Source organism: Polistes fuscatus, unplaced genomic scaffold (genome assembly GCF_010416935.1).
Source record: "Polistes fuscatus isolate 324 unplaced genomic scaffold, CU_Pfus_HIC Scaffold26, whole genome shotgun sequence".
NCBI classification, from domain to species: domain Eukaryota; kingdom Metazoa; phylum Arthropoda; class Insecta; order Hymenoptera; family Vespidae; genus Polistes; species Polistes fuscatus.
In genome coordinates this window covers 752,512-772,966 of record NW_025113103.1, presented here as the reverse complement: position 1 = coordinate 772,966, position 20,455 = coordinate 752,512, and the positions used below count along the sequence as shown (strand labels likewise).

Genomic DNA, 20,455 nt, shown 5'->3' with positions numbered 1-20,455 from the left:
CGAACGAGAACTAATGCTGTAACCGCGCCATGGCTGTTGACGCGTCAAGTAATTCGATATATCTCTCTTATATTTAGTGTGGACTGATATCTATATTTTGATATTTTCTTTTTCTTTTTTTTATTCTTTCTTATATATATATAATAATAATTATTTTTCTTTTTAAGTTATTTTTTTTCTTTGAAGTTTTTTTTTGAAGTTATTTTTGAGGTTATTGAGGTTATGTTCGTTTTGGTACGGTTCTTACGTGCGTACATAAGTACACACACCAGCTTTTTCGGATAACGATTTTTTCTTAAGAATAATTCTATCATTTGAAACAAAATATCTCTCGAGAGATCTTTTTTTTTAATGATCAGCTTATTTTTTGTATACTTCATTATTGTATAATTATATATTGTTTCATTTTTCTCTATATCTCTCTCAATTTTCCGAATTTATATTACATTATATCTATATAAGATATTAAATTAATAATCTTCTGAATAGTTATATAATCGTGAACTCAGTTTTTGCAACTTCACCCTCGTACAATTAAGTTATTTTTTGAAGTTATTTTTGAGGTTATTGAGGTTATGTTCGTTTTGGTACGGCAAAGAAGTATAACTTCTTACGTACACACACCAGTTATTCGGATAACGATTTTTTCTTAAGAATAATTCTATCATTTGAAACAAAATATCTCTCGAGAGATCTTTTTTTTAATGGTCAGCTTATTTTTTTGTATACTTCATTATTGTATAATTATATATTGTTTCATTTTTCTCTAAATCTCTCTCAATTTCCGAATATTATATTACATTATATCTATATAAGATATTAAATTAATAATCTTCTGAAGAGTTGTATAATCGTGAACTCAGTTTTTGCAACTTCACTCTCGTACAATTAAGTTATTTTTTGAAGTTATTTTTGAGGTTATTGAGGTTATGTTCGTTTTGGTACGGTTCTTACGTGCGTACACAAGTACACACATCAGTTTTTTCGGATAACGATTTTTTTTTAAGAATAATTCTATCATTTGAAACAAAATATCTCTCTCGAGATCTTTTTTTTTAATGGTCAGCTTATTTTTTTGTATACTTTATTATCGTATAATTATATATTGTTTCATTTTTCTCTATATCTCTCTGAATTTTCCGAATTTATATTACATTATATCTATATAAGATATTAAATTAATAATCTTCTGAAGAGTTGTATAATCGTGAACTCAGTTTTTGCAACTTCACTCTCGTACAATTAAGTTATTTTTTGAAGTTATTTTTGAGGTTATTGAGGTTATGTTCGTTTTGGTACGGTTCTTACGTGCGTACATAAGTATACACACCAGTTTTTTCGAATAACGATTTTTTTTAAGAATAATTCTATCATTTGAAACAAAATATCTCTCGAGAGATCTTTTTTTTTAATGGTCAGCTTATTTTTTTGTATACTTCATTATCGTATAATTATATATTGTTTCATTTTTCTCTATATCTCTCTCAATCTTCCGAATATATATTACATTATATCTAAATGAGATATTAAATTAATAATCTTCTGAATAGTTATATAATCGTGAACTCAGTTTTTGCAACTTTACCCTCGTACAATTAAGTTATTTTTTTTCTTTGAAGTTTTATTTTGAAGTTATTTTTGAGGTTATTGAGGTTATGTTTGTTTTGGTACGGCAAAGAAGTATAATTTCTTACGTGCGTACATAAGTACACACACCAATTTTTTTTATTGAAAAAATATACGTAACTTAGTAACGAAAAGGTTTAAAAAGTATAAACACATAGGAAGAGTATCATAGGAAAAATATGATAGGGATAGAGAGAACGATCTATCTCACCCTACATCTTTATCTCAGTGAAGCACCCTGGTGCCTGTGCGATGTACGCGTCGTTGTCCATGCTCCCGGGGTGAAAAAGGGTGGCGCCACGCGTAATGGGCTTACGACAGTGTTAAAAAGCCCTCTTATCCGAGCATAATGTCGTCCGAGATCCCGATAAAACTTCCGCACCCCCGTTAGTTAAATGACTACGACTTTAACTCGGGAATTTGTTCCGCTCCTCGTGTATTCATTCTTCTACATTTTTTTCATCCTTCCTTTCTCTTTCTTTCCCACCGTTATCCTCGAAAACTCTCGGTTAAACTACCAAAACGGGAACATAACTACGATCTGTTTTTTTTTCCGCGGTTTCTCGAATGGTATGGCGCATGTGTCAACATTCAAAGAAACGATTAGCATTTACTTTTAATAGGCTCACTTTTAACGGCTACTGATTTCCAAAAGAATATGAATTCGACTAAAATAACGATCGAAATCGATAGACAAGATTATCATATTTAAGAATGATCAAAAAGGGTTTATTAATAGAAAAATAGAAAATAGGATGAATAAATGTAAGAGAATCTACAGTACCATGCCGGTAATGTCTGCATACCGGCCGATATAACGCAAAGTAAGAAAGGTTCTCGCGAATCATTCACACCTTGGACGAAGGGGCGCGCATAAGCTTCACCACCAAAGTCCATACGAATGCGAAGAGTCCATAATGCGTGCTCTGTGTATGTGTGTGTGTGTATGTGGTACAAGTAGTAGAAGAAGGAAGGAAGGAAGAAAGGAAAGGAAAGTAGGATGTCTAGGTTAGAGTTAGCGAGCTACTACCGAACGAACTGACACTAGTAATAGTACGCTTGTATAGATGAATATCTATGTAAGTGTGGTAAGCTGTATTTGAGAGAGGAGTGGGGGGGGGTTCGTCTTCACCCCTTCTACGACCGTGGCAACGCTGCGATGGTCCATGGGCGCAGCGATCAATGCCACCGTCGGCTCTCTATGATTCATCCCCCACCATAAAAGACCGTCGTCATGACGACAGCATCCCTCTAGCATCCCTCTAGTATCCCCACCAACTGGACCGACTTACACCTGGTGGGGGCTATCGAAAAGCCACCGAAGGGGTAAAATCCCTCTCTCTCTCTCTCTCTCTCTCTGTTTTACTCTGACCAACTAGCGCCGCCGCAGCAAGGAATTTCTAGCTAGCCGATACTCTCTCTCTCTCTCTCTCTCTCTCCATGCAGGGGGTAGGGTAAGGGATTTTCACCCTCTCGTACGATCCTACGCGTGATCCGTCAAGGGTCAGGTGGGTCACTTCAGGTGACTCGGACACTGGCCAGGACACTTCTTCTTCTTCTTCTTCTTTTTTTCTTCTATGTTTTAAACGAAAACCCTCCCCCTCCCCCTTTCTCCATTACTCTTGCTAGAGTGTCATAAATTTCTTTGATTTGGAATTTTGTAATGAGTTGATCTATTCAACTAAAAATAGGAAAATGATTTGTACTTTTTTATCCGTTTACTTTACAGGGAGAGAAATAATAGTCGAATATTTGTAATTTGCTTAGACTAGATAAGTATCGATGTTGATAATACATCATAAATCTAAATAACGCGTCAACGTGTGTATGTAGATGACAGATAGTACATCTTTACTTTCTCATAAGTTTCAGTTAGGAAAGTCGGTAAGATTGATCTTTGCTGTACCGACTAAGGCCAACTTTGTTAGATATAAGAATAAAAATAAAAAGAAAGAGAGGAGAAAGGGGAAGAAAATGTTAAAAGGGGGGAGGAGATGGGTCAAATGGAGAACGAGAGAAAACTCGAACCGGTTGTAAATCGAATTACGCGGCCTGTTGAAGATAATGATATTTATGCGTGTCAAGTGTACGATATGTGTTATCATTTACCTATATTTATATATTTATATGTTTGAAAGAAAAGAAGACACGAAAAAAGATAGGAAAAACTGGCGGGAAGTTTGAATATATACGTTAACCCTATAATAATTTTCCATTTAATTTTAAAATGAAATGATAAATGTCATCTTCTTATTCTTCTTCTTCTTATTCATCTTCGTTTGATTTAAAAATACTTTTATTCGATTTTCCTAACTGACTGAGAAAGATAACTAAATTATCGAACTTTATACGTCGAGAGATTTGTTTCTTTCTCTTTCTCTGGAATCAACAACAAATTGTTAAAACGTTCCATCGTACGAAAAGCTTAGGAGTCCAGCACGGGGTTCTTCTGGAGCACCGAAGTTTTCACATTGTCATTTGGGAAAAGCGAAAAGGGCGAATAAGAGTAAAAAAGGAAGGAAGGAAGGAAGGAAGGAACGTGTATATGTGTGTGTATGTATGTATTGTAGGTTGGTGTAAGAGAGGGAGACAGAAAAGCTCGGTGGACCCACTAGGATTCATCCCCACGAAGAAGGTAGCGTCTAGCATGTCAGGGGTAACACCGGTGGTGGGAATATTCGAGGGGAAGATTCGAGGGGTGGGGGAGCTATATAAGACCGGTGCGAGGGGGGGAGAGTTCAGTTCGTTCAAGAGAAGCGTATCGGACATGTCGTTCAGTTGAATTCAGTCGAGAGTCGAGCCGGGACTAATATTAAGCTCGTTTTTCAACAAATTTTCACACGTACGCCGACCATCCTCGACCAATAATATTATTTCTATATTTTTCTATCAACATCTCCGTTTATATTTTTCTCTAACTTAACTATTCAACTATCTCGGCGTTTATATTTTTTTTTTTTTAATTTTGTAATATTTGATAAATGCATCGCGAGATATAATTCAAGATTCCTTCGTCATCTTCGTCATCTTCTTCGTCGTCGGCATCTTTGGCAACGTCGTCATCTTTGTGAAGAGAACGCGAGGATGTTCAGAAGGTGTTCCTATCTTCGCAGATATTTCGCATCGTGGAAAACTTCCGTATTAATATGTAAGTACTCGGATGATATATATATTTTTTATTTCGAGATATTTTACAATATGTTTTTGAGACAGATAAGATCGTTTTATCTTTATCTATCTAGCTGGGAAGCTAGCTGTCTGTCTCTTTCTCTCTCTCTCTCTCTCTCTCTCATTCTCTCGCACTCTCTCACTCTCTCACACAAGTATCGGTCGTACGGGATCGATCGGTTCACGATGAAAAGGGATTACCTCGTTCGTAACGTTCGGTGCGTATGTCGAAAGCTTCCTTTTTTTTTTTATTTCTCTCTCTCTCTCTCTCTCTCACACACTGAAGTAGAATACTGAATTTTAAAATTTGAGATATGTGCGCAAAAAAATAATGTAACTTTGTAGTCTAACCAATCTACGATATCTTATCGCATTTTTTTTTTTAGAAACGTTTCCTCGACCTATCAGAAATATTTCTAATTTGCTAAATGAATTATGAAATGTTTTGAATGTTATGAAATGAAATTATTATTTTTCTAAATTTTTCCTTTCAATGAAATAGTATATTATCTTATTAATCAGATAATATTGATCGTAGATAAAGTGATTTCGTAGAAAAATAATTTATCGCGAATAGAAGGAAAATGATAAAACGTAAAAATGTAATATTTTCGTATTAAACAGGTAGATATTACAGTAAGGTTATATATTATCAGATTAAAACACGTGGATTTTGATTATTATTTTCTATTATCGATTAATCTCTCAATAGTTTTTTTCCTATCCTTTCGAATTTTAAGTTAACAAATTTTACTTTATTTTTTTTTTTTTGATTTCTCATTTCTTTTTCGTATCTTTCTCTCTGCCCCCCCCCCCACTCTCTTTCACGCGTATATACATAAACGAATTATTTTTAATGGTCCTCTTGGTCGTCGTAGCAAGAAGATGAAGCATCTTCTCTCGAGGTTTTTCTTTTTACGTAAATAAAAAAAAATAAAATAAAAAAAAGGATCCTCTCGAAAGAGTGTATCGCGAAAAAAGCTTGTTTACAAATTGGTATACTTTGAGAACGACACGAGCAAGAAGAAGAAGACGGCGTGGCGTGTGTCTTCTGCCATTAACGGCATCGAGGTTGCTTCAAAGCTACTTTCTTTTTTCTACTTTGTATATTTACCATCTCATTTTTTTTCTTATTTTTTGAAGTAATACTTTTTTTTTTAAGCAAAGTATGCGTATATATTCATGCACATATATTTTTTTTAAGTATGTGTATATATATTCATGCACTTACGTACACAAATACGCATTTTACGAAACAATTACGTAATTCGGTTGTTTTTTTGTTTCGATTTATATTATTTAAACGATTGAAATAAATTGTTAATTGAATTTTTGAGAGAATCTTACGAGGAGAAGAAAATTGTTAATAATTAGAAACGAAGTTATAGAAATAATGTTATTCGAAAGAGTTGATTTTGAAAAGAGAATGCGAGAGAAAACGAGAGAGGGAGCTGTGTTAGTAGAAACAAGAACACCATGTATATATATATACACACACATAATATATTTAGTATCATTTGACTTCGGTAGAAAAATTGACGCATCCACGGTGCGATAAAAAGTTGCTCGCCAATGGGAATAGAGAGATAAAATGGAAGAAAGAAAGAGAGAACAGTACGCCTAATTAAGTCATACATCCCATGCATGTACTAACTGTCCCTTTTATACTACTACAAATTTATTTTTATCGCGTGTTACATACATACACACTCGAGCACTGTTCATATATTATGTTTTCGTGTATTTATAATAGAATAATATAATTTATATAATATAAATTGTAATATTATTTTAATATATTATTATTAGATTTTTAATATATTATTATTAGATTTTTAATATATTATAATAATTTATAATATAATTTAAATAATATTAATTATAATAATATAATATAATATAATATATATATAAATTTATATATAAAAAAATAATTTATATAAAATAATTATCATTATATATAAATTTAATATAATATTATTAATTATATATTATATATATTATATATAAAAATAAAACAATAATTTATACATATAATATATAATAAATTTATATAATATAAATTATATTATAATTATATAATAAATTTAAATAATATAAATTATATTATATATAACGTGAAACTTGTCTTATATTAATAAGCCAAGCACGCGTATGAGGGATGTTTTTTTTTTTTTATAGATAATCACGCTAGAACAAATTTACAAACGTAAAATTCCATATTTATTCTATACAACGAGTATTAGTATAACAAATAAATAATAATCGGCATATCGGCAATGCAATAGAATTTCTGGGTAGATCATATTAAGGATTTGGCTTTGAAAGGGTTGAAATATAATTGTATATACATATAGGTTGAATAAATAAACTGGAATGAATACGCGGGTACACGACGAACAAACAAATTTTGAAATATTCTTTGGAAATTGTAAAACACAATGGAACCACGCTATATTTGAAACGTGCAAGCATGCAACATACACACAGACACAGACACACGATAAACACAATGCACAAAGTAACATTCTTTAGAACAGCCACAGCAGTGCCACAACCCCCCCTCATCGTTCGTTTCTTTTGGTAAAAATGTTAGAATGAGAAAATAAAGAGTAAAAGGAAAAAAGTAGTAGCAATAGTTTATGGTATTGGTAGTAGTTGTATTGGTTGGGTTTTTGATGATAGTGGTGATGTGACGAAAATATTATGGGATTAAGAAGAAGGAAAAAACGAGAATAAATTCTTTGTGTACTTTTTTCTTTTATTCCGCGTGTCGTTTACTATTTTATATTATTTTTTGAAAAATATAACGATCGACGTGAGCTTTATTTTACGTTAAAGTTTAAACATGTAATTATTTTATTGTGTTTTTTTATTTATTTTTTATATTTTAATTTATTATCTCTTTTAAGATTATTATCTTTATTTAAATATTTGTACATATGTAATTGAACCACAGCGTTTTTTTTTATTCAATTTGTATAGTTGGAAATTTTATATCAGTTCGATACATTTTATTTATTTATTTATATATATTTTTATTTTGTCTAATAATATTTTATTAAGTTTTTTCATTCAATTTGTATAGTTGGAAGTTTTATATTAGTTCGATACATTTTATTTATTTATTTATATATATTTTATTTTGTCTAATAATATTTTATTAAGTTTTTTCATTCAATTTGTATAGTTGGAAATTTTATATTAGTTCGATACATATTATTTATTTATTTATATATATTTTTTTTTGTCTAATAATATTTTATTAAGTTTTTTCATTCAATTTGTATAGTTGGAAATTTTATATTAGTTCGATACATTTTATTTATTTATTTATATATTTTATTTTGTCTAATAATATTTTATTAAGTTTTTTCATTCAATTTGTATAGTTGGAAATTTTATATTAGTTCGATACATTTTATTTATTTATTTATATATATTTTTTGTTGTCTTCAATATTATTAAATAATAATAATAAACGATGCTAATTGCTCATACAATTCGTTGAAATTTTTTTGAATGTTTAGAAAATTAATATCGTTTGAAAAAGATACCAAATGTTAACCAGTATTAACCAGTGAAATATTTATTTGTTTTAATTAGTAAAAGATTTATCGAATTATTGCGAGAACGTTGTCGGTGCATTTATTAGTTTCTATACTTTATATTATACTTTTGAGTAATATAACGATCGACATGAGCTTTATTTTACGTTAAAGTTTAGACATGAAAATATTTTATTGCAATACCTATCCATATATATATATACTTTCAATATTTCAATCTTTATTTAAATATATGTACACATGTAACTGAACCACAGCGTTTTTTTTATTCAATTTGTATAGTTGGGAATTTTATATCAGTTCGATACATTTTATTTATTTATTTTATATATATTTTTTTGTCTAATAATATTTTATTAAGTTTTTTCATTCAATTTGTATAGTTGGAAATTTTATATTAGTTCGATACATTTTATTTATTTATTTATATATATTTTTTGTTGTCTTCAATAATATTAAATAATAATAATAAACGATGCTAATTGCTCATACAATTCGATGAAATTTATTTTAATGTTTAGAAAATGAATATCGTTTGAAAAAGATACCATATATTAACCAGTATTAACCAGTATTAACCAGTGAAATATTTATTTGTTTTTAATTAGTAAAAAATTTATCGAATTATTGCAAGAACGTTGTCGATGCATTTATTAGTTTCTATGAAAACAACTTCGTTTATTACTTTATATTATTTTTTGAGAAATATAGCGATTGACATGATTTTTATTCTACGTTAAAGTTTAGACATGTAATTATTTTATTGTGTTTTTTTATTTTTTAATTTATTATCTTTTTTAAGATTATTATCTTTATTTAAATATATGTACACATGTAACTAAACCACAGCGTTTTTTTATTCAATTTGTATAGTTGGAAATTTTATATCAGTTCGATACATTTTATTTATTTATTTATATATTTTATTTTGTCTAATAATATTTTATTAAGTTTTTTCATTCAATTTGTATAGTTGGAAATTTTATATCAGTTCGATACATTTTATTTATTTATTTATATATATTTTTTGTTGTCTTCAATATTATTAAATAATAATAATAAACGATGCTAATTGCTCATACAATTCGATGAAATTTATTTGAATGTTTAGAAAATTAATATCGTTTGAAAAAAATAACCAAATGTTAACCAGTATTAACCAGTGAAATATTTATTTGTTTTTAATTAGTAAAAGATTTATCGAATTATTGCGAGAACGTTGTCGATGCATTTATTAGTTTCTATGAAAACAACTTGAAATATTTGATTTAGATCACTCTTATATACAGAGTTCAACAATTTTCCTATTTCAAAAAAATAAACGAAACTCTTATGATTCGTAATTATTTTATTAACAGTTACTTTTTTATAGAAATAAAAATTCTCTCGTAAGAAGGTTGAATTAAATCAAAATTAGCTAGTATTTTAATAACTTTCTGCAAACAAATAATGTCACAATTTCTGAACATTTCAATATTTCCGTCAAATTATATGTACGCATAAAAGTCCCCGTTCATCTTTTTTGCTTTTTTTTTTATCAACGTCGAGTAATTTCCAAGAGAATTAGTATATAACCGGTGAGAGTAAAGGAATAATCTTCAAATTCGTCCTACTAATTAATCAACATTGTAAAAAGCTTTTCCACGCTTACGCGAAAATATCTCAATTTTCTGTTTAACATTCTCTTTGAACGTACATTATAAATACATATAATTATAAATATATATATATATACATATAAAAACTCGTCAAGTAGATAATACGAATTAATAATGAACCTGTCGTGTAGAAATGAAAAACTGGAAAGAAAATGTCAAATTGTATTAAATAAAACATCCGGTAGATATTACATATTTAAATAACAAATCATATAAACACACATATACTCCTCCCATATATATATATGTACTATTTTTATTATATAATTAGTATTAGTATTATATATATATATACTAATTATATAATAAAAATTTATTTTTAATAATTTTTAATTATTATATAATTAGTATTAGTATTATATATATACTAAATATATAATAAAAATTTATTTTTAATAATTTTTAATTATTATATAATTATATTTAGTATTATATATATACTAATTATATAATAAAAATTTATTTTTAATAATTTTTAATTATTATATAATTAGTATTAGTATTATATATATACTAATTATATAATATAAATATACTAATAAATATATAATACTAGTATATATATATACTAATAGAGTAAATAGATGAAGGGTGTAATCAAAAAAGTATTTTTCCCGATTTAATATTTTCTTTTCTGATCCCCAAAAATATACCACTACCCACCCACATACCCATACATATTAAAAAATGAGCTGGTATATTTACTTTAATGAGGAAATGAAAAACATCACCGATATATAAGTATATATGTTATCATCGTAAACGCACACACACACACACACACACACACACGCACATATACAGAAAGAGAGAGAGAGAGAGAGAGAATCGTTTCCTACCTTCCCTCTTTCTCACTGTTTTCTTTGCTAAGCCGCAATCAGAAATATTTCGCATCTCTTTCTATCTATCTGTCTATCTCTTTCTATCTCATACTATCACACCGTTTCTATATAAAAATTGTTTGGGCGCGATGAGAGTTAGGTACCGTTAATTAATACTAATGCGAACGTGCCTCATTAACGGTTTCTTTCATTAAATATTCACACTAGGCGAACGGCTTGTGTGTATGTCCTCTTCTTGCTGCATCACATCGATTCAATCGCATTGTGAAAGGGTCGCCAAATGAAAACTTGTCGTTTCATACCCTTTTACCTATTGCGCGTACTTCGTATCTCTCTTCTCTCTCTTTCTTTCTTTCTTTCTTTCTTTCTTTCTTTCTTGGTTCACGAGAGAGATGTTGCTATAGTTTACAATGAGAATGAGTAAAATGGATTTCATTTATCTCCTCGGTATCATTGTTTTAATAAAAATAATATAATAATATTATTGTATTAATATAGTAGTACAATATATAAAAATAATATTATGTATTATATGTAATAATAATAATATATTGTATTATTATAGTAATACATATATCAAAATATTATTGTATAATATGTAATAATAATAATATTATTGTATAATATGTAATATATAATAATATTATTGTATTAATATAGTAATACAATATATAAAAATAATATTATTGTATTAATATAGTAATACATATACAAAACTAATTATTGTATTATATAGTAATACAATATATAAAAATAATATATTGTATAATATGTAATAATATAATATTATTGTATTAATATAGTAATACAATCTATAAAAATTATATTATTGTATTAATATAGTAATACAATATATAAAAATAATATTATTGTATTTAATATAGTAATACAATATATAAAAATAATATTATTGTATTAATATGTAATAATATAATAATATTATTGCATTAATATAGTAATACAATCTATAAAAATTATATTATTGTATTAATATAGTAATACAATATATAAAAATAATATTATTGTATAATATGTAATAATATAATAATATTATTGTATTAATATAGTAATACAATATATAAAAATAATATTATTGTATTAATATAGTAATACAATATATAAAAATAATATTATTGTATTAATATAGTAATACAATATATAAAAATAATATTATTGTATAATATGTAATAATATAATAATATTATTGTATTAATATAGTACAACGTATTTATTTCCGTTAATATAAGGAGAATATATTAGCTGCATAAGAAACAGAATGTTCGATAGTTTATAATCCATAAGATAATCTATAATTTAATTCACAAATTTCTATTGTCATTAATTAAGGTAATAATTTTCATTTAGATACGTTTTCAACGTGTTATTACAAAGGAGAGAGAGAATACAATGAAATTTCGGTAAATAAATGTATACTATTTATTAAAATGATGCACGTGATGCCGATACGTGTGGCATAAAGTTGATTCGAGCGTTTTCAATTTGCAAATTTCGTGTCAAAGTGTGTTGTACCTCGGTTTTCAACGAGCAATCACTCGAATAATAGTCGATGAAACGATAGAACGAATTGAAAATCGGTGATACGTAGTAATCGTGGTATCATTTAAGGAACTAAAAATTCAACGTTAAACAGTTTGAAATTATTTAGGGATGAATTATTCCACGTATTAAGGGGTTATACGCAGTTAGAATTTAAAAAAATCGATTTTTTTTTTTGCATTTTCGGAATGTACATATATTTAAGTATATTCTCTGAAATTTTCAAATCGATCCGGCAAATATTCTTCACTTCGTGTAAGCTGCAAACAAAAATTTGTAACTACGCGTAAACGTCTCTTTGAAACTTTAAACGCGTTTTTCTCAATACGGTATTTTCAAAGTTGGTGATCTCGATTTTTCAAAAACGGCTTAACCGATCGGTTTCGAATTTTTACACAATCTTCTTAGATATATTCCTCAGGTATTAAGTATAAGGAATAATTTTTAAAAATTTATTACTATTTTTTTGTAACAATTTAGAGCGAATATTTTAGTCAAAAACAACAACTTTTTTTCAAATAGACGCCATTTTGTCAAAATCTAAATTTTTATTATTCCTTGGTTTTAATACCTGCATTAATCTATCCTTTAAAAGAATCCACCATATTTTTTAATTTCAATAATCCAAACCGCCAAAATGAAGATCACCGCCAAGCGCCTATTTTTAGAGGACGTTCAGAAAATCATCTACAGAAGCGGTGCACATTAATATTTTTTCATGATCGACGCGCTATTGTATTCTTAAAAGTAGGCTCTATTTGAATTACCATCACATATAATTGATAAATTAAAACTTTCTCTATAAAAAATTCATAAAAATACGTCTTTTTTGAGCCACGCAACTGCGTATAACCCGTTAAAATACGAAAAAACTTTGTAGCCCTTTTATAAAATATACTTTACCCGACATACAAAAATGTAGATTTTATTATAGAGTGATCGATAAAAAATAAAATAAGTTAGGTAAGAAAAAAGTAGTATGGGGCCATCTAAAAAGATTGTCCGAGTAAATGGAAAAGTGAAAGAAGAAGGAAAACATACCCAGAGAACATCCCTTTTTGTGTGGGCCATTAATCTCGTCTTTGTCGGAAGGAAAAACACTTTTCGGTGTAAAGGAAGACTTTTTTTGTATTCCCCTCTCCCTCTCCCTCTCTCTCTTTCTTTCTCTTTGATACTTTAAGAAAAATTTTCCGATAAAATTGGTCGATCGTTCCTTTAAAACCATCTCGTATAATTTGACTTTTCCCAAAAGGCGGGAAACAGCTTGCCGAATCACGAATTGTTTGCCGAATTCCATAAACTCTGATTCGAGATTGTCCGATGCCGCTGGCAAGTAAACGATTCCGTTGGAAACGTTGTTTTGAAGAGAGAGAGAGAGATAGATAGAAAGATGAACGGAAGAGAGAGAAAGGAATCGATCGATTCCGGTCTCGAAAATGCCGAATTTCGGCTTAACGATTGGTGGGGGGGGGTGAAAATGTTAATTTAGGGTAGGAAACTGACCTAGAAATACCAAATTATATGCTTACAATTAGTTATATAACTAAAGTCATAATTAACTATCGATATTTTAATACATATTGTGTCGGTAACAATAAAATTAAAGATTGAATCAACAAATGAAATAAAAATGCATATTATAGTTTATATTAGATTACTATTATCGTATATATGAAGGAACGTATTTATTTAATGCACACTTTAACGAGAATATTATTTAATACATTTATCGTGATATACATTACTAAATTCAATAGATTTTTAAATCACATTTTTCCATAACACAATTTTCCACGTAGCACGAATTTTTCTATCGCACTGGGATATCTGTTTCATCTTAACAAGATTTTCATCGCAAAAAACCGGAATTAATCGTGTTTAATATAAATTGAACGTTTCATATTATATTTACATATATTCATTTTAATCTTTATAAAATACTTTCCTTGTACGAATATTTCTATCGTGCTAGTAATATCTACATATATATATATATATTTATTTTTAAATATATAATATATATTTATATAAATATTTATATTATTTTATTTATATAAATTATATTTATATAAATATTTATTTATATAAATATATATAATAAATATATTATATATTTATTGTATATAATATATTTAAATAATATATTATATATTATTTATTATTTATATTTGAAAGTACTAATTATAATAATTATTATTATTTTTTGAAGTTTTAATTATCGATAACGAGCCGGGCAAATAATTCCGCGAATAATTTATAGAATTCGTTGGCCGAGTGATAGGCCAACAAGAGAGTGAGAGAGAGAGAGAGAGAGAGAGAGATAGAAGTCGACGTTAACGATAATATCGTTGGCGTGACGCGCGTGTAACCAGACCGATGTCGTTGGAAGCTGCACAACACCCGGCTTCATCGTCATTCATACCCGAACGTGTATAATCCGTCTCTATGATTTAATCATAAGCGCGCGCGCGAACACTCGCTCACACATATACACACGTCGGTGTGTTAAAGTCATGAAAATTCAGCCGATCCCTGTCAAGATCAGAATCCTCAACGGACATTATTTTCGTCCAACTTTATTGTTGTTGTTGCTTCAGGACTGCATCAGGAACTGCATTAGGATTGCATCAGGGTTTGCGTCGGAATGATTATCCTCATTTTTACATAAACACGATTAGAATTATTCCATAGACAATGAAAAATTGATCATACTTGCACGTAATGTACACGTCGGTGTGTTAAAGTCATGAAAATTCAGCCGATCCCTGTCAAGATCAGAATCCTCAACGGGCATTATTTTCGTCCAACTTTGTTGTTGTTGTTGCTGCTTCAGGACTGCATCAGGAACTGCATTAGGATTGCATCAGGGTTTGCGTCGGAATGATTATCCTCATTTTTACATAAACACGATTAGAATTATTCTATAGACAATGAAAAATTGATCATACTTGCACGTAATGTACACGTCGGTGTGTTAAAGTCATGAAAATTCAGCCGATCCCTGTCAAGATCAGAATCCTCAACGGGCATTATTTTCGTCCAACTTTGTTGTTGTTGTTGTTGCTTCAGTACTGCATCAGGAACTGCATTAGGATTGCATCAGGGTTTGCGTCGGAATGATTATCCTCATTTTTACATAAACACGATTAGAATTATTCCATAGACAATGAAAAATTGATCATACTTGTGATGTATGTGGTATCGTTAAAGTGTATAGGGGGTTTAAAAAGTAAATTTGAGAGCCGCTGAATTTGAGAAACATCGATCGATCTTCTCTTTCTCTGTCTATCCTCTCATCGATTTGTTTTATTCGGTGTCTCCGAAATATATCCCGAGCTAGAGCGGAGCATCGAATGAGAAGAAGGAGGTGGAGTAGGATGAGGAGGAGGAGGAGGAGAAAGATAGAAAGCATTGCGCGATCCCGGGCCAGGAGTCGAGGGTGCCTACTCTACCTACAGAACGTTTCGCACAATAGCCCAGGCGGCTGACAATGGCGTCGTTAGCGATGGCCTCGGGCACCACCACCACCACCACCACCACCAGCAGCAGCAGCACCAGCACCACCAGCTCACTCACTCTCCCTTTAACTTCTACTACCACCCTTCCAGGACGACGAAATGCAAACGTCCGGGAGTTTAGCGCCGGCGCCAACCGAACTCGAACCGAACGCCAACAGAACGCCCCTATCTACCTTACCGACCGAGTGCAACGATATCGTAATGATCTTTCAGCAAAAGCGCCCGCTGGCCCCTTTTACCCTAGAAAACAACTAAAAGAGTTAAAGAGAGAGATGCGAACGATTTCAAACTTAAAAGCCATTACTCCTTATAGTTGAAAAGCCCCTCTCCTACTCTCATACTTCTTTCGCGCTATTTCTTCCTTCCAAGCGCACAGCATCTTCCGTACTTTAAATGACAAACAATGGCGCTACCCCTCGAGGCCACCAACACCAACCAACCAACCCTCTTCCTACTATTTCAATCTATTCTCTTATTTTCTCATTCTTCCCACCTTCCTCCTACTCAGGCACCACCTCATGCACCATTAAATTCCCCGTTAATTTGGCCAAGATGGACCCGAACGAACGGTCACTCGCGCTCGGGTTAATTAACCGTTCCGGGAACTCGAATTTCAGTTCACTTTGCAATTAGAAATAAAGAGATCGCGAAATAAACTAAAGATTTATAAACTATAGCGTAGATCGTTTGAAAACTATATTCTTCGAACTCTTAGAATTTCTATTGAAAATCTTTCTCTTTTATCTATCTCCCTCGATCGTTTTCATAGAATTTTCTCCGACCCACCCTCTCTCCCTTTCGCGAAATTCATTTATTGTTAAGATCTTTTAGAAAGATCAGTTATTCAGTTCAGGGACGAAATGTTTAGGGAGAAAGAAAACTGGGGGAGGGGGGGAGACGCATAGAAGAGCAGCATTCGTTAAAACGCTAACCGCTTTGAAAGTAAGCGCCAACGCGCGCGTTCTTATGGGATTACGAAATTGGATTACTCGCGAAGCTCTCTCCCTCTCTCTCTCACTCTCACGAATACGGAATATTTGGAATTCTTTCGTGAGCCGTCTCCAACCGTCGTCCCTTTGTCGTCCTTCGAGATATTGTAATACCATTCATCGTCCTCCATCTTGTCCCGCCTTATCCGCGGGGGTGGTGGTAGTTCTACAAATTTTCCAAGTATTTTCAAGAGATTAGAATTTAGAAACTAAACTAAAAGAAAATTGTGTAATAGGAACGTTTCGTTTAGGTGAAAATTGACTTCCATAAGGGGTGTACGAAGAAAATCGCTAGAGAAACGGGATATGCTGGTTGGAGGGGGTGTGGGGGTGTAAAAAAGAAGGGACGTGAAGTGAGACACACACACACAGACGCACACAGACAGGTAGGGGTCGAGACCGAATCGCGAAGTAACAGGATTTTCGGATTAGGGTAACACGGTCCTGGTAATTGTTCCCTTGTCTCTATTCAATCCGGAGAAGAGCTTCTAAAAAGGTTTCTCGGAGGAAAAAAAGGAAGAAAAGGATGCTTTTCGTCGAATAAAACTGGGTAGAAAAGGGCGGACGCGGCCCAAAAACGGCACTCTTGTCCTCCTTTGAACTTTACGCCCAATTAACTCTCAGCCGCGACGTCGGTTAATTCTCTTGTTTGCGTTTCCGCCTTCTTTCCTTTAACCCCCACCCCCACCCCCATCCCCCGAAACCCCATCTAAAAAGACGAGGTCGATTTACCCTTTCCCCAAATACTTTTCGATCTGTGACATTTCAGAAGAAGAAGCAACAAAATAAATCGAATCGATCCTTGCTACTCTTCAAAATGCAACTTTCGAAGTTTAACGTCGATTAAAACGGTCAGCTTTTATTCAACTTTCAACTTTGATAAATCCTTTGATATTTGGGTTGTACCTTTAATGTAGTATTCGCTTTTTATTCTTTTTTTTATCTGTTAATATCTCTAATTACGCAGCTTTTTAATATTCGAAAGTAATCGATACACTCGATCGTACGATTCTTTACGAAATCTTGTTCTCTCTCTCTCTCTCTCTCTCTCTCTTTGCGTAGACGTCTTGGAAAAAAGTGGCGTAAGAGGGGATGGTAAGAAAAAGAGAGAGAGAGAGGGAAAGTAAGGATGGAACGGTACTTCGAAATCGAACAAAGAAACCTCGAGGGTACTCCGAGAGTACAGGGTGGAAAAGTGGCTGTTTTACGAACACAACGGAGTACCAGGAGCCTTGTCGTTGCACGTTGCACGCCATTGGTACAATGCGAAGACTCAAAAAGTGAGAGAAAGAGAAGAAGAAGTTGAAGGAGTATAGAAAGAGAGAGAAGAAAGCTGATGTAGTATGTGGTAGTAGTAGTACTACATCGGGCAAGATAGCTAACACTTGTAAAAGAGGAAAAGGTGAAAACCCTGACGGAAAGAGATCGACGAGTTTCGAATCGTAACGAATGAAAGAATGAGAGATAATCTCGCAGACTACTCGAAATTATCAAATGAGAATTTTTCGTCTATTTCTCTATGATTTCTTAAATAATCAAATACAAATTTCATATAAATTAGATTAATAATTAAATCCCACTTGCATCACACGTATCGATAATATATAATATTTATTATTTATTATTATATTATTATTATTATATTATTATATTATTTATATATTATTTATATTTAATATATAATTATTATATATAATATTCAGATCGACAAGTTTCAAATCGTAACCAATGAAAGAATGAGAGATAATCTCGCAGACTACTGGAAATTATCAAATGAGAATTTTTCGTCTATTTCTCTATGATTTCTTAAATAATCAATAAATTTAATATAAGTTAGATTAATAAAATCTAAAATCCCACTATCATCACGCGTATCGATAATATTATATATATATTATTATTTATTATTATTATATATTTTATATATATTATATTTATATTATATTATATTATTTATATATTGAAGTTATACTTCTTTTGGCGCGTTGAGGAAAATGTAATGGGAAGTGATTTTGGTTCCGAGCGTCTGGAAAAACGACACCATGAAGTTTGTCGGTACTTGCGACGCGCGGCAAAGCGATTTCAAGTATACGGCATGAAGTTGTCTTCTCTTCTTCTTCCCCCCTTTTTTCTCAAGCGGGTCACCCATCCACATAATAATCGAACTCAGCGCTGCTTTACTTAAATGATCGAAGCGAGAACTAATGCTGTAACCGCGCCATGGCTGTTGACGCGTCAAGTAATTCGATATATTTCTCTTATATTTAGTGTGGACTGATATCTATATTTTGATATTTTCTTTTTCTTTTTTTATTCTTTCTTATATATATAATAATTATTATTTTTTTTTTTAAGTTATTTTTTTCTTTGAAGTTTTTTTTGAAGTTATTTTGAGGTTATTGAGGTTATGTTCGTTTTGGTATGGTTCTTACGTGCGTAGATAAGTACACACACCAGTTGTTTTTTTGTTTTGTATTCTTTCTTATATATGTAATATATCGATCGATTGAAAATATGTTTCCTTTCTTTTTTTTAAAGTTATTTTTGAGGATATTGAGGTTATGTTCGTTTTGGTACAGCAAAGAAGTATAACTTCTTACGTGCGTACATAAGTACACACACCAGTTTTATTTATTATTATTATTATATTTTATTATATTATATTATATTTTTATTATTATATTATTTATTATTATATTATCATATTTATTTATATATTATTTATATTTAATATATTATTATATATTTATTATTTATTATATTATTATTATATAATATTCAGATCGACAAGTTTCGAATCGTAACGAATGAAAGAATGAGAGATAATCTTGCAGACTACTCGAAATTATCAAATGAGAATTTTTCGTCTACTTCTCTATGATTTCTTAAATAATCAAATAAATTTAATATAAATTAGATTAATAATAAAATTCCACTTGCATCACACGTATCGATAATATTATATATAATATTATTATTTATTATTATTATTATATTTTATTATATTATATTATATTTATTATTATATTATTTATTTATTTATTATTATTTATATTTAATATATTATTATATATTTATTATTTATTATATTATTATATTATTATTTATAAATAATCGGATAAATGTCAGCTAATTAGAAACGGAATTATTATAATACGATAGAGACACGATCAAAGTATGATTATCCAAATAAATTCTTTTAACGTCATATGTTCTTAGATTGACAACGTCACGTTCATAGAATTACATAAAAATCCTTAAAATATCCCAAAGTCGTATCAACTAACGCGTATTCCCCATTTTCATTCGTTCGTTCGTTCGTTTGGCCATTCGGCCAGACACTCTTTCCCAATTTTTGTTCTTTCTTTTAAGTTTTTTCCAAAGGCCCCCCCTGGAGCTATCGATCGATCTTTGTCACATCGTCTGTTCCTACCTAGACGCATATATCTATCCATCTATCTATCTACCTACCTATCTACCCGCACATTTGCATGCGGTGCGTGCCCGCCCCCCTCCCCTCCACTCCTC

General features: G+C 30.4%; 1 long non-coding RNA gene across 2 annotated transcripts in view; it reads left to right on the top strand.

Annotated features, from left to right (window-relative positions):
• Window positions 1–4,383: 4,383 nt before the first annotated feature.
• The window catches only part of LOC122518841, a 95,850-nt gene continuing 79,778 nt past the window's right edge, over window positions 4,384–20,455 (top strand). For both annotated transcript variants that reach the window (XR_006304164.1, XR_006304163.1), the window contains exon 1: window positions 4,384–4,774. This is a non-coding gene — a long non-coding RNA (uncharacterized LOC122518841). The remainder of the gene's footprint in view (window positions 4,775–20,455) is intronic.